The 14478-nt window shown below is 35.0% G+C and overlaps 1 long non-coding RNA gene across 1 annotated transcript; it reads left to right on the top strand.

The window, feature by feature from the left end:
- The first annotated feature begins 2543 nt into the window (after positions 1-2543).
- On the top strand, positions 2544-3159 carry LOC128552343 (uncharacterized). Its single transcript, XR_008369048.1, has 2 exons — positions 2544-2811; positions 3071-3159. It is a non-coding gene; the product is annotated as an uncharacterized LOC128552343 (long non-coding RNA).
- Positions 3160-14478: the final 11319 nt, after the last annotated feature.

Raw genomic sequence — 14478 nt, forward strand, 5'->3', positions numbered from 1 at the left:
CGTTTTGTACAAAATGCGAAAATATCTATACCTTTGGTCATTCGGTAACGATGTATGTAACTGTATCTCAGGCTTCAATGACTTCTACAAAGTATGCTATTTTGTTTATTAAATAAGACATCAATGCTATTTACATGTAACTAGCGAATTTTCCTAAAATTCGGGCCATTTTCTATGTAAATCCTACCTACCCTTTTAAGGTTTAATTTGTCTTGCGAAGGAAAGGGGCAGACTTATACAAAATTTGAATAGCTTACAGACACATCTTTTAAATTAACAAAAAGAAACGACCTGGATACAGATTTAATATGTTTATTGACAATGGTTTGGTTGATTTAAGATTTAAACAGATAATAAGATCTGAGTATGAAATAAAGACATCTATCAAACGGAATGTCTTTAAAATGTGCAGAGTCACATTAAATTAATATAAATGTACATTGCACTCTGCAGTTAATGTATAAAATGTGACATCTGTCAAATGAAATGTATTGAAAAAATGAAAACCTCTTTTTTCAAACGACTCACCCATAACAATCTTAGCAATACCATATGCAAGTTAATGCTAACATCAGTATAACAATAAGGCAGCAGAAGGCTGAAAATAGAAAAAGAACATTTGTAATATTTATTACGCTTCAAATCATAATTCCAGAGATACGGATTACAACAACATTGTTACGATGTTTTCCGATTATGCACATTCTTATTTAACAATAAATATATAACCTTTGTATACATATATACATGTTTATGTGTTTCGTTTCATAATTTAAATTGTGGCTCATTCCGTTCTTAAAAAGATACACAATAATCAGAAGCAATGAACAGATAAGAATGAGTATAAATGTAAAAGTAAAAAATCACCATTGAAACAAAAAGACAGCAAACAAAACATCCAAACATAGCATGAAAGAGTTAGGTATTAAACAGAAATCCCTATCATTTACGTGTGAGTTAAATCATTCACAATCGTGTGGAACTTAATTTTGTTTAGTTCAATGTCACACTGGCATAATTTAGGTCATAGGGCAATATTTTCAGCCTTTAATATCGTATGAAGACCCAAGATGCCGGGCTTCTTTCATCACGGTGGGGACCTTGGTAGAAACAGTGGTTTGCATAAGCCAGCTGGATGGCGTCCTCACATGTAGAATTATACACCCCGAGCGAGGTCGCGAACCCACACTGGCGAAGGGTAAAGATCCGAAGTCAGTGACCAGTCGACCACGGAGACCCTATTTTGCAGTGTGATGCTGCAAATACTTCAAACACTTAAAAATTATCGTGATGAGAAAATGTATTGCGTAGTTGTTGACAATTACTATGTAAAAATCTTACTGATCACAAAGTAGTGTTCTAAAGTGGCAATGTCTGAATAAGCAACGATGTTAGATAGAAATCGGACACATAATACACTAGAAGCTAGCTATCGAATAACATAGTAATTTGATACAGAGTACCATGAAATACCAAGGGAACTTCAGGTGAAACTAACAAAGCATACAGTGGAAAATAAAACGGGAAAACGGAATATTGCGAATATACAGCAAGTTAACAATATCATTGAAATAGAGTACACAGTAAATGACTATGGAACAGACGTTTTAGAGTGTAGAAAAAAATTGTTGTAATGGAGGAAAGAAAGAAGGTGGACGGAAAACAAAGATCCTAAAATATCGGTGCATTTTCGTACCAAACATTACTCGTTTGATATGAATATGATACATTTTCTTGTATGCGATACTGAAATCACAAATTGCAAATGCAAATCATTGGCCGGAAGACAAATATAGCTTCAAATATAAAAAATGTACTTACACATTGCGCCACATAACAGCCATATTTCACGATCGTCTGATTTTCCTTTTCCCATTTCCTGTAATAAGTACCCAAAGACTATTTTCGACTTTAAATCACTTATAATTTAGATACATTTCCGTTAGATTAAATATCGTATAGATAATTTTCCGCTTAAGCATATATCATTGAGCTAATTTTCATTGTAAAGTTTCTTAAGATAACAATATGCACGAATTTGTACGTATCGAAGCATGTTGCGTAGATTCAATAATCAATAATAACGTGCTACCTTTTAGAATTATAGTAGTTTCCTTTCTACGTTCGGAATACTTTACTTAATAAACACTTTCTGTGAAACAATCGACTCTTTTCTTGTTTAATTTTGAGTTATGTAGAAATAATAGATGCTAGAATATATCTTATAACTATCAATTATCGACGTGTAACAAATCACACAAAGGATGTAAATACTACAGATGTAGTATTGAATTAAAGACATTTGAATGGGCCTTAAATCATTACGCATGTCGAATGATATAAATATTCTCTTAATATTTCTAAATATTTTGTTGCAATTCAGACACAAGTCAAAATATTAAGAACAGAGATATCTTATAATTATACAAGAGGTTAATTGCATAGTATGATATGATATAACTCAAAGTGTCTCAGGACAGTGGGGCCTCGACTTTTAAGGTAGCAGTTGGTAGTTTCCAGCCACAGATTCGAATTGACCAGGGTCAAAATCTGTCATTAGAGATAAAACCTTGAAGTGAAGGCTGTTTTGATGTTTGAAATATTTGTTGATGTGAGTTTGTGATTAACAAGTTTAAGAATGGTATGTTGCAGAAATTCTGGCAGATGCGAATGTAAGCTTGATGGCATCATTTTCATATAACTGCTTGAAATGCATATATACCACTATCAGCATTGAGCGTCTCGTGAACTGTCAAATGTCATATAGGCCTCACACAGTTGAAAATAGTGAAAAAAGTAATCGGTAGACAGGTATTTTTGTCCAGCTCTGCAAGTAATACTTGAAACTGAGTAAAGAATGCAAGTGGTCATTTGGCTCTATCATTTCCCCTAACATCTTAAGGCCAGTTGGAGATATGGCTAATTTGGGCTGAAATGTCATGTATTTTCGCGGGCTGAAATTATCTTTCAGGTGGCTTGTGGATTTAAAAATCTATGCTTTGTATGAAATTTACTATGTATTTTATTTCTTCTTCAAGTAAGATGTAAACCGGTATCTTTTTATTTTCAGGTCTGCATCTCGTAAGATATCGGAAGCCGTCTGACTTGGCCACATCGCTCGGAAGTCCGAAGTACTAGAAAAAACCGCCATCTGCTACCTTAAGACATTGTCAATTTTTGTAAGTACTATTTCATGCTTTCTTTTGTGTGGTTCAAGCTCTCCAGTATGTGTTTTTTAAAAAAATCCGAGCTGAATGGATTCATAACATAGACAGATGTGTTTGATTATGGTAGAAGTTAAGGGGAGGTAACTCTGATTTTACCGGGTAAGTAAATCTTATTTTTGTTTGTAGTGTAGGGTTTTCTTAAAATTTCTAGCGGGAAACACATTTCTTTTGTATTTATATCAAATTTAAAGGAAGAAGGACTATTTAAAGGAAGTATAGGTGCAACTTTTTGGCATTTTGTAAATACATGGCTGTTTCACAAGGCTCGGAACTGGTTTTGTGGTGATATTTCTTTCGAAGATATTTCTCGAGTGGCAGGTATGATTTTTAGTTCTTAAAAATTTCTATTGTGGCTTTATCGGTGTCAGGACATGACGACAGAAGAAAAGTGTAGAGAATGGATACATCTTGGGTGCATTTAAGGTCCTGGAGTGAGGTAACATTTGCAGATATTTGTTTTTAATTAAGAGAAGATACGGTTTCTCGGAGATGACTGGGAGATTGCTCGAATTCGTAAAATAGGTAAGTTTGGCAACAACAACAACAACAAAAGTGCATTGTAAAATATTTATTTAAAGCTATTTTATACTTACTGTATGTAAGGTAATATGAAAAAGTACTTGTAAACAGGGGCGGCTTTTCCTGAGCTTGCGACTTGAAGTACAGTTAGTCTTGGGTAAGTAAGCTGTGCTGCTTTTAATTCTGTTCCTCAAGTATGCAGGGCTGTGCACAATGCTAATACAGTACATTTATGGCCATCATGTAATAGTAGGTAAGTCTTTTTTTAATGTCAGAAAGATAGATGCAGTAAGAAATATGTGTGTAAAATGGGGCCAAATCCACAATATTGTAGACATTGTTTGGACATGTGCAATTGCAAGAAGAACAAAGCATTGTTTAAATATTGGTAAGATTTTATTTGTCATAGATCATTTTCTTAGAATCAGGTGCCAGACAGTCCATGGAGATGCATGTCTTGGTCCTTAAGGTAGCAGTTGGTAGTTTTCCAGCCACAGATTCGAATTGACCAGGGTCAAAATCTGTCATTAGAGATAAAACCTTGAAGTGAAGGCTGTTTTGATGTTTGAAATATTTGTTGATGTGAGTTTGTGATTAACAAGTTTAAGAATGGTATGTTGCAGAAATTCTGGCAGATGCGAATGTAAGCTTGATGGCATCATTTTCATATAACTGCTTGAAATGCATATTTTACCACTATCAGCATTGAGCGTCTGGGTGAACTGTCAAATGTCATATAGGCCTCACACAGTTGAAAATAGTGAAAAAAGTAATCGGTAGACAGGTATTTTTGTCCAGCTCTGCAAGTAATACTTGAAACTGAGTACAGAATGCAAGTGGCCGTTTGGCTCTATCATTTCCCCTAACATTTTAAAGGGCCCAGTTGGAGATATGGCTAATTTGGGCTGAAATGTCATGTATTTTCGCGGGCTGAAATTATCTTTCAGGTGGCTTGTGATTTAAAAATCTATGCTTTGTATGAAGTTTACTATGTATTTTATTTCTTCTTCAAGTAAGATGTAAACCGGTATCTTTTTATTTTCAGGTCTGCATCTCGTAAGATATCGGAAGCCGTCTGACTTGGCCACATCGCTCGGAAGTCCGAAGTACTAGAAAAAAACCGCCATCTGCTACCTAAGTAAATCTTACTGACATCAAAACGACAAAAACTATTTTAGCATCTTGGAACTGTGTAAAAATGATAACTTCGAACTGACTCAATGACAAAATCAAAACGACAAGAAATTCATAGCGTGTTAGTGGTACAGTTTAGTTTCTAGACTTTGATGGTTCCAACACGACCGCTTTTAAAGCTTTTATAGCTTTGGGTATTATTGAATCACCCTTTGGATCATATGCCTACCCTGTAGTTTTGTCTATCTGCAATTTCTGTGATATCCATACATCCTCTTTTTTTAATTCTAGTTTGTTTAGTTCTGTCTATTGTTTTCTAGCATTGGGCAAGCCCATTATTTTAACTCGGGACCATATGCCTCTTTTCATGGAATTGCACTCTGTGTATCATTACAGCTGCACTGAGTACGAATACATCTGCAGAGATTTCTAAATTGTTTTTGGTACTGTACTTGTAACATGTGCAAATGAGTTCTGCTTAACTCGGGGCTAGAGGGCGTTGACGGTAGCATGCAGTTTCACTGGAGTCTGCATCACTTTTATTTTTGCCTTTTTTTAGTTTCGACTTTTTCTGTTATAAAATTAATTTTAAAAATTACTGAGTCCAAACACGGGACGACGTAACACTTAAGGACTGCCATTGGGATAGATGGAATGGAAGATCCTTTGGACGTATATAAGGCAACCGAACATAATTGGACTGTCTGTTTGTGAGAGGAAATGAAATAATGTCCAATACTCCTCACGTCTTGTTTGCGTTATAATTTTTTTTCCAGTCATTTTCAGAAAAAGGCCGCCTATCAAGTAACAAAATGTTAAAAGGACAAATAACTATTGATAATATCATTCTATTAATCAAATTGTTTCATAATTAACCTGTTATCTATCAAAGGGTGGTCTTATAACGATTGAGGGCCAATACGGCTGCAAGAGGAGAAATGATAAGACGAATATGAAATACCTTGGACTACGCCTACGGTCAATATCACTTTTTCCAGGTCAATAAATTCTCATATCATCCTCACTAAAAGGCAATTATTGTATATTATTATACAAAATGAATACAAGCTAAAACGGAAAACGATTAAAACCCAAATTAAGAGGAACAAAAGTTAGGAAAAGTACATATATTTTCTAATCACGTTAATATGCCGGATGACTTTCAATCTGTAAAAGATTAAACAATTTTTCCGCACAATATATGTATGTTATTTTGAAACATATGATCGTTAAAAATGTCATGGAGTAATACACCCAAGCATATCATTGACTCTTCTAGAGTCTTGGAACATGACAGGCGCATTGCTGTACTAAGATTGCGCAATATATTAATCAATTCATCAGACCACCAGCGAAACAAGTATTTAAAGGGAAATTAATTTACATATACAAAACTTTTACAAGAAAAATTAAGAAATCTATGTAATTCTGGTTGTTATTTAATTCTAACTTTGAAACGTTATGGTACTGTCCGTTCGTTAAGGTATGGAACATCTGGAAGGCATACATCTATACGTGTCTACGTATAAGCATTTCCTTGTACGTATATTAAGTTTCATAAGTTACTGAAAAACATACATGCATTATATTGCGTATCGGTATTATCCTCTTTTCTTTAGATTTTTATGCAGTAATATTTCTTCTTTTTTTTTTTTTCATTTTCTCTTTAGAGCACAAAATTAGTTAATAAACAAATAACACGTATTATATACAAGTCAATATCAACTCTATACAGTAGTCAAAGTAGGTTGAAATGATATTATGTACATTTTGTATTAGTAGTAAACAAGTAAACCATCCAAACACTTACATGTACACAGGATGTATTCTCGAGAGTGAATCGTCCGACATAAACACATTTTAAATAATTCATGCGACTATGATTGCCGTCATCATCTGTAGCCATCGGTTAAAATCTGTTTTTGTCTGTTTTCGTCTGTTGTCATTTGAAATCCCTCTCAGAAGCAAATGTTATATATGATACAAGTTGTAATATATGATACAAATTGTAAAGAACTGAAACGTTTAACATACACCTTTAATTATCATATTTTATAGAACATCTATGTTTATTAACGAACCTACTGGCAGTATGCAATATGTAAATTACAAAGTGTTTGTTCACAAATATTAAGATTATGAATGCTTATACTAAATTATTATTAATTATGTGAAATCGACAGGAAAGGAAACTTGAAAATTTAATTATGAATCACTTATTAGTCTGCTCCCAGATAAATACAAATCTGGTGTCATACGAGGCTGGGGTAGCTGGAGGATTCCAGTCACGACTATAGAGATATTTAAATCATTTCTTCGGGATTTATTTGTTTTTAATCATTTGAGATTTACTTTTAATTAATTATTCAAAGTACTGAATTGATTCATACCTTCATATTCTGCGAACTATAGCTCTAACTTGATACAAATCAGACTACTCCACAAGCCCATAAACAGCCAGACGACGGCGAACTGAACCAGTTCCATATTACAAATGTCATCTAAACAGCCCTCAGTCATGTTTCCTTTACATTTTTTAAAATCGACTTTGCTAAGCTTGCCATAATTTGGATATATCCAGGTACTCCCTGAGAACATAAAACAGCAGTTGGATGTGTTTTATTTTAGACTATGAGGGCAATCATGTATAAAACGTGTGAATAAGATGTGACTACAAAATAAATCAGTGTCAAATGTATTCCAAAAGGATCGTCTTGTGGATGTTATTGATGAGCATACCTTTGTTTCCTACAAAGTAAGAGTTATTAGAAAAATAATAAAGTTGTTAGGAGCATGGTGATTTTAGTGCAAAAGTCAACCTTATAACGGTTTGTCAAGATACTACACAAAAGTATAATGTCACTCTGTATTCGTGTGTTACGGTTACCTTGATCCATTTGCATTGTTTCCGAACAAAACCCACATCTTCTTCCTTTTTCGACCAATAGAATACGAAAAAAAAAGATTGACCTTCAGACACAATCTTTTTTTTCCGTGTCGTACATAAACAAAAAAAATAGCGAAAGGCAATATAAGTCAACGAATTGGACTACTCCTCTCTGGCTTTAATGCAAATTTGTCTTTTAGAACATTTAATTTACTCAAAATATCTAAGAGGAGTTCTTATTTCTTTTAAATGAAAATAAACCAGTTACTTACCACAGATAAGCAAAGCTACATAGAAAAACAACCTATGACTTCCAAATAAGGCTCCAAAAGATTTCACCTCCTGACCATTTTACGGCCGCTAATGCAAAAGAATAACGGTGCCAATCCACTCGCAATTATTCGTTTCAAAGTGCTACAGTCATGTATATAGGCAGATCCTACAAAATAAAGGAGGAAAAAAAAACTGCTCTACATGCTTTCTGTTGCCTCTGCATAAAAACTATGTTAGGATTTCACCTGGCTTGGGTTACTTTTATTTACACTGTCCTGAAACTTTGGAATATGGAAGGGGTAAGAGTGACGTTAGGTGCACTATAAACCGGTTTAAGCTCCCCAGTGGTTGTTTTGCCACTGACCGCTTGGGGAGGCTGCGCTTTTGGAACGTGGCTTTCCCTGTTGAATATTCAATAAAGAACAGCCGGATTTAGTGGTGTTCAGCCTAAACAATCTGCATGAATTCTCAAATTGTATAATACATGGGTAAATCAAAAATGGTTAATTTACGACGCATGAAACATCTAATAAAGAATTCCTACACACATCCGCACAATAAGGTCTAACTTGTCCCGGACCAGTATGCGGAAATAAAATGACCCTATGTTTCAAGGTTGTCTCGAAAAATATTTGCATATATCGTGATTAAGCAAATATTTCGATTGTATATGTAAGTCATAAATATACAATTACGTATGTGTGAAAACGTTACTTTTAGCAATTTCGCTAGTTATCACAAAAAGTGTCGAAAAATCCATTTCCGCCGAATTTTCCGTGAGATAAGTAGCGCGTAAGTACATCAATTCTAGCATAATAAATCAAACTTGTATTAAACTTGCACAATCCTTAAAACGAATTTTGGATCGTTGCTAAATCTTGTTCACATTGCGTCTGAGACTTGTCTTACAATTTTAGGCAGTTTGTTACACCATACATAGAAAAAATATTGTCGACACATTGCACACTACTTTTATGTATGCTGAAAATATCAACATGTATTTTAGTTTTAGGTCTGTCATTGTAATTAAATGGCATTTGATTAGTCTTTTTCTTGATGTTGATGTTTAAGCAATTGTTATCATTGCAGTTCAGATGAAATAAAGTCTATAGGTTTGTTTATATCTGTCATTGTCCCATGGTTGCCATGATGTATCCCGTGGTGTCCCGGTTTCGGGGTACAATAGGACATTTTAGTGCTAGTCTTCTACGATGCATATCTCAGAAACGATAGCACAAAACATGACCATTGACTACCCCTCATGTGCATGAAGGATTATACTTTAAAATAGTATGACTACCACAGAAAGCTTATTCAAGATGTTTTAGAAAAATGAAAATATTATTTTTGTCCCAAGGTGCCCTAGTATCCCCTAAATTAAGGTGCTCGTCAAAACTCTGGGGGATCTATATTCATTCTTGAGAGATTTAGGAAATCTTTGGTTAGAAAGTTTTTAAGGAAATAAAACGGGGAAGTTAATGTTAACTTACTACAGAGAAACATATTCTGAATACTATGAAAATTATAAATTGTGGTATGTGAACTTTATGATTAAAAATCAAAGGACCATAAATCAGTGAAAAATTGTTTAGCGGCAAGGTCAGTACCTAGGTTTGCTACTCATTTTATTCAAAATTGATTTCAAGGGTTATAACTCCGCAAACAATAATTCAAGCAGGATGTGCCAACTATATGCTCAACAAGGCTTTACACCAATCACTCCAAACTATCACTGAACTCTGGACTAGAATTTTGAAATGAAACTTTGACAAGAATCTCTATACATAACCGTAAAATCCATAACACATGCATAATTTGACCTGCAGCTGACTGAACATTCCTTTCAGTCAAATCACACGAATTAGGAGAAGTAGTTCGAACACATTTTAATATTCAATAAGTATCTTTACCTGGCCATAACGCGGGAAAAATAATCTGAGCAGGATGCACAACTTAATTCAATCACTCATGCGAAGCTTCAATGAAATCTGGACAGATGGATAGAAAATAATCGCTTCATTGGCATTTTGTATGATAATCAAGGGGACATTACTCAGTGCAAAATCATTCAAACATATACCCAGTAATATATGCACAGCTGGGATTATTACGGATCATTCCTATGAAATTGCATTAAAATTCCACCAATTATAAAGTAGTTCGGACAAATTTTGTTCAAAAATAACTTTTAAGGGGCCCTAACTCTACAAATAAGAATTTGAGGATGTGCATAACAAGGCTTCATATCTATATCGTTCTGCGAAGGTTCGTTAAAATCTGAGGAGAGGATTTTGAGAAGCGAGGTCAAGCTATATGTGGACGGACGGACGGACAGATGACAAAATGTATCCAATGGGAAAGCGTAATTAAAGGAAGTTTTTGAAAATTAACACTTTTGTTTTTCAGGAAAACTTATTCTAAATAGATTTTGGAGAACTCTCGATAAAAAGACTTTATTTAGGCTTGGTAAAGTAACTCTTCCAATATCTTATCAGAACATTATTATACGATCATTCATTTAAATTGTCGCAAATTTCATTACTTCCTATGGGAAGCTCCTTTACAAACATAGAACTTAAACCAGACTCGGTTTCATTTAGTCTGTTGATAAGATTTGATTGATATTCCGTCATGGCCGTAGTTAGTAACAGCGAATGAAGTACAAATATGTCTTGAGAAGACCCCCATGATTTAGCGCACATTCACAGTTCACTGTCAACTAGCTGCCTCAACAAGAGCTGTCACAGGAGACAGCGCGCTCGACTATTTCGATGCTGGATAGTGAAACTGGGCACATCTGAGGAAACTAGAGCTGTCACTGGAGTGTTTAATGACTCCAATTGTGGACGAAGATATTGCACAATAGCCTGAGTCTATGTCAAAAATATCAACTTAAAGTAATAAGAGAGGTAAAGGTAAAATGTATCAAAACACTATATAAGTATATATCCTAAGCAAAAAGGGTCATAATTCATTAAATTTTGGTGCCAGAGTTATGCAGCTTGTGTCATATAGTGTGGGTGATGATGTTGAACAACTATTTTAAGTTTGAATCAAATCCATTCAGTAATAACAGAGACAGAGTGAAAGTGCATCAAAACTTTAACCTAAAATTCTAAGTAAAAAGGGGGAATAATTAATGAAATATCGGTGCCAGAGTTATGCACCTTGCGTCAGATGGTGTGGGTGATGATGTTGAACAACTATTTTAAGTTTGAATCAAATCCATTCAGTAATAACAGAGACAGAGTGAAAGTGCATCAAAACTTTAACGTAAAATTCTAAGTAAAAAGAGACAATAATTCATGAAAAATTGGTCCCAGAGTTATGCACCTTGTGTCATATGATAAGGGTAATGATGTTGAACAATTGTTTAAGTTTGAATCAGATCCATTCAGTTATAACAGAGATAGAGTGAAAATGCATAAAACTTTAACCTGAAATTCGAAGTAAAAAGGGGAATAATTCATGAAAATTTGTGCCAGAGTTATGCATCTTGTGTCATATGATGTGGGTGATGATGCTGAACAAATATTTCAAGTTTGAATCAAATCCATTCAGTAATAACAGAGGTAGAGTGGAAGTGCACCAAAACTTTAACCTGAAATTCTAAGTAACAAGAGATCACAGAGTGATCTTGGCGCCCACCAATGTGCCATTTTTGAGTGTTTCAAATTTCAAGACTTACTGACTAGATCAAGGACAAATTTCATTTCCGTACACAACACTGTGCATGTGGTCCAAATTCGAAAGCTGTAGCTTGAGAAATGTGAAAAAGTAGGTCACGAGAACAATCTTAAGGTCAAAGTTTAATTCGGTAAACAAAACTAGGCAAGTGGTCCAAATTCGAAGGCTGTAGCTTGAGAAATGTGTAAGTAGGTCACTAGGTCAAAAGCAAGGTCAAATTTCACTCCAGAACACAAATCTATGCATGTGGTTCAAATTTGAAGCCTGTACCTTCAAAAATGTGAAAGTAGGTCACTAGGTCAATGTCAAGGTCGAAGTTTGTTTTGGTACACAATCCTATGTATGTGGTCTAAATTTGAAGCCTGTAGCTACAGAAATGTGAAAGTAGGTCACTAGGTCAATCTTAAGGTCAAAGTTCATTTTGGTACACAAAACTATGCAAGTGGTCCAAATTTGAAGGCTGTAGCTTGAGAAATGTAAAAGTAGGTCACTAGGTCAAAATCAAGTTCAAATTTTATTTCCGAATACAAAACTATGTATGTGGTCCAAATTTGAAGCCTGTACCTTCAAAAATGTGAAAGTAGGTCACTAGGTCAAAGTTTGTTTCGGTACACAAAATTATGCATGTGGTCCAAATTTGAAGGCTGTAGCTTGAGAAATGTGAAAGTAGGTCACTAGGTCAAAATCAAGGTCATATTTTATTTCAGTATACAAAACTATGCAGGTGGTCCAAATTTGAAGCTTGTACCTTCAAAAATGTGAAAGTAGGTCACTAGGTCAATGTAAAGGTCAAAGTTTGTTTCGGTACATAAAACCATGCATGTGGTCCAAATTTGAAGGCTGTAGCTTGAGAAATGTGGAAGAAGGTCAGTAGGTCAAAATCAAGGTCTAATTTCATTTCCGAACACGAAACTATGCATGTGGTCCAAATTTGAAGCCTGTACCTTCAAAAAATGTGAAAGTACTTTCGGTCACTAGGTCAATGTCAAGGTCAAAGTGTTTTCTGGTGCATAAAAATATGCATGTGGTCCAAATCTGAAAGCTGTATAGCTTGAGAAAATGTGAAAGTAGGTCACTAGGTTAAAATCAAGGTCAAATTTCATTTCGAAACACAAAATAATGCATGTGGTCCAAATTTGAAGACTGTACCTTCAAAAATGTGAAAGTAGGTCACTAGGTCAATGTCAAGGTCAAAGTTTTTTTCGGTACACAAAACTATGCATGTGGTCAAATTTGAAGGCTGTAGCTTGAGAAATGTTAAAGTAGGTCACTAGGTCAAAATCAATGTCAAATTTCATTTTGAAACACGGAACTATGCATATGGTCCAAATTTGATGCCTGTACCTTCAAAAATGTGAAAGTAGGTCATTAGGTCAAAATCAAGGTCAAAGTTTTTTCCAGTGCACAAAACTATGCATATGGTCCAAATTTGAAGGCTGTAGCTACAGAAATGTGAAAGTAGGTCATTAGGTCAAAATCAAGGTCAACTCATGTCAAGGTTCATCTTGCCACTCAAAAATATACATGTGGTCCAAATTTGAATGTTGTAGTTATTGACAAGAAGATTTTAAAAGCTTTTCCCTATATAAGTCTATATGAACCATGGGCGGGGCCATATTTGACCCTAGGGGGATAATTTGAACAAACTTGGTAGAGAACCACTAGATGATGCTACATTACAAGTATCAAAGCCCTAGGCTTTGAGGTTTGGACAAGAAGATTTTTCCCTATATAAGTCTACGTAAACCATATGACCCCCAGGGCGGGGCCATATTTGACCCTAGGGGTAAAATTTAAACCCAATCTTAGTTGAAGACCACTAGATGATGTTACATAAAAAATATCAAAGCCATGGGCCCCTGTGGTTTTGGAAAAGAGTTTTTCAAATTTTTTCCCTATATAAGTCTATAAAAACCCATGTGACCCCCAGGGGGGGGCCATATTTGACCCCAGAGAAATAATTTGAATCATCTTGGTAGAGGACCACTAGATGATGCTTCATACCAAATATCAAAGTTTTTCCCTATATAAATCTATGTAAATTATAGAAATAAACAAAGGGCCAAACTCACTCATAAATTGTTGAACCAGTCTGATTTTCAGAGGACACAACTAGGGTACCAATCCATCTTTTCTGACAAAGTTTGGCCCAAAATCCCCCCAGTAGTTTCTGAGGAGATGCGATAACGAGAAAATGTTAACAGACGGACGGACCACGGACGCAGAGTGATTTTAATAGCCCACCATCTGATGATGGTGGGCTAAAAAGGGGGAATAATTCACAAAAAAATAGTGCCAGAGTTATGCACCTCATGTCATATGATGTGGGTGATGATGTTGAACAACTATTTTAAGTTTGAATCAAATCCATTTTGGCCCTTATGTCAGATGATGTGGATGATGATGAGGAATAAGTATTTCAAGTTTCAATCAAATCCATCAAGTAATTACAGAGATAAGTTGAAAAAAGAGAAAGTGCACCAAAACTTTAACCAAGGTGGGGACGCGGATAGACGCCGATGCCGACACCGGGGCGAGTGGGATAGCTCTCCTTATACTTCGTATAGCCGAGCTAAAAAGAGGCCAAGTGAATAAATTTGACAGGTCGCCTTATAATGATGCTACGGACCAGATGCTTCACACAAGATTTGATTAAGATCAATCAAGCAGCTCATGAGAAGAAGTAGTCTAAAGGTTTTCTATTTAATTAATTAAGCTCCACTGGTCCCAAAAGAGGCGAAAGGTTCCATT

This window comes from Mercenaria mercenaria, unplaced genomic scaffold (assembly GCF_021730395.1).
Source record: "Mercenaria mercenaria strain notata unplaced genomic scaffold, MADL_Memer_1 contig_2388, whole genome shotgun sequence".
NCBI classification, from domain to species: Eukaryota; Metazoa; Mollusca; class Bivalvia; order Venerida; family Veneridae; genus Mercenaria; species Mercenaria mercenaria.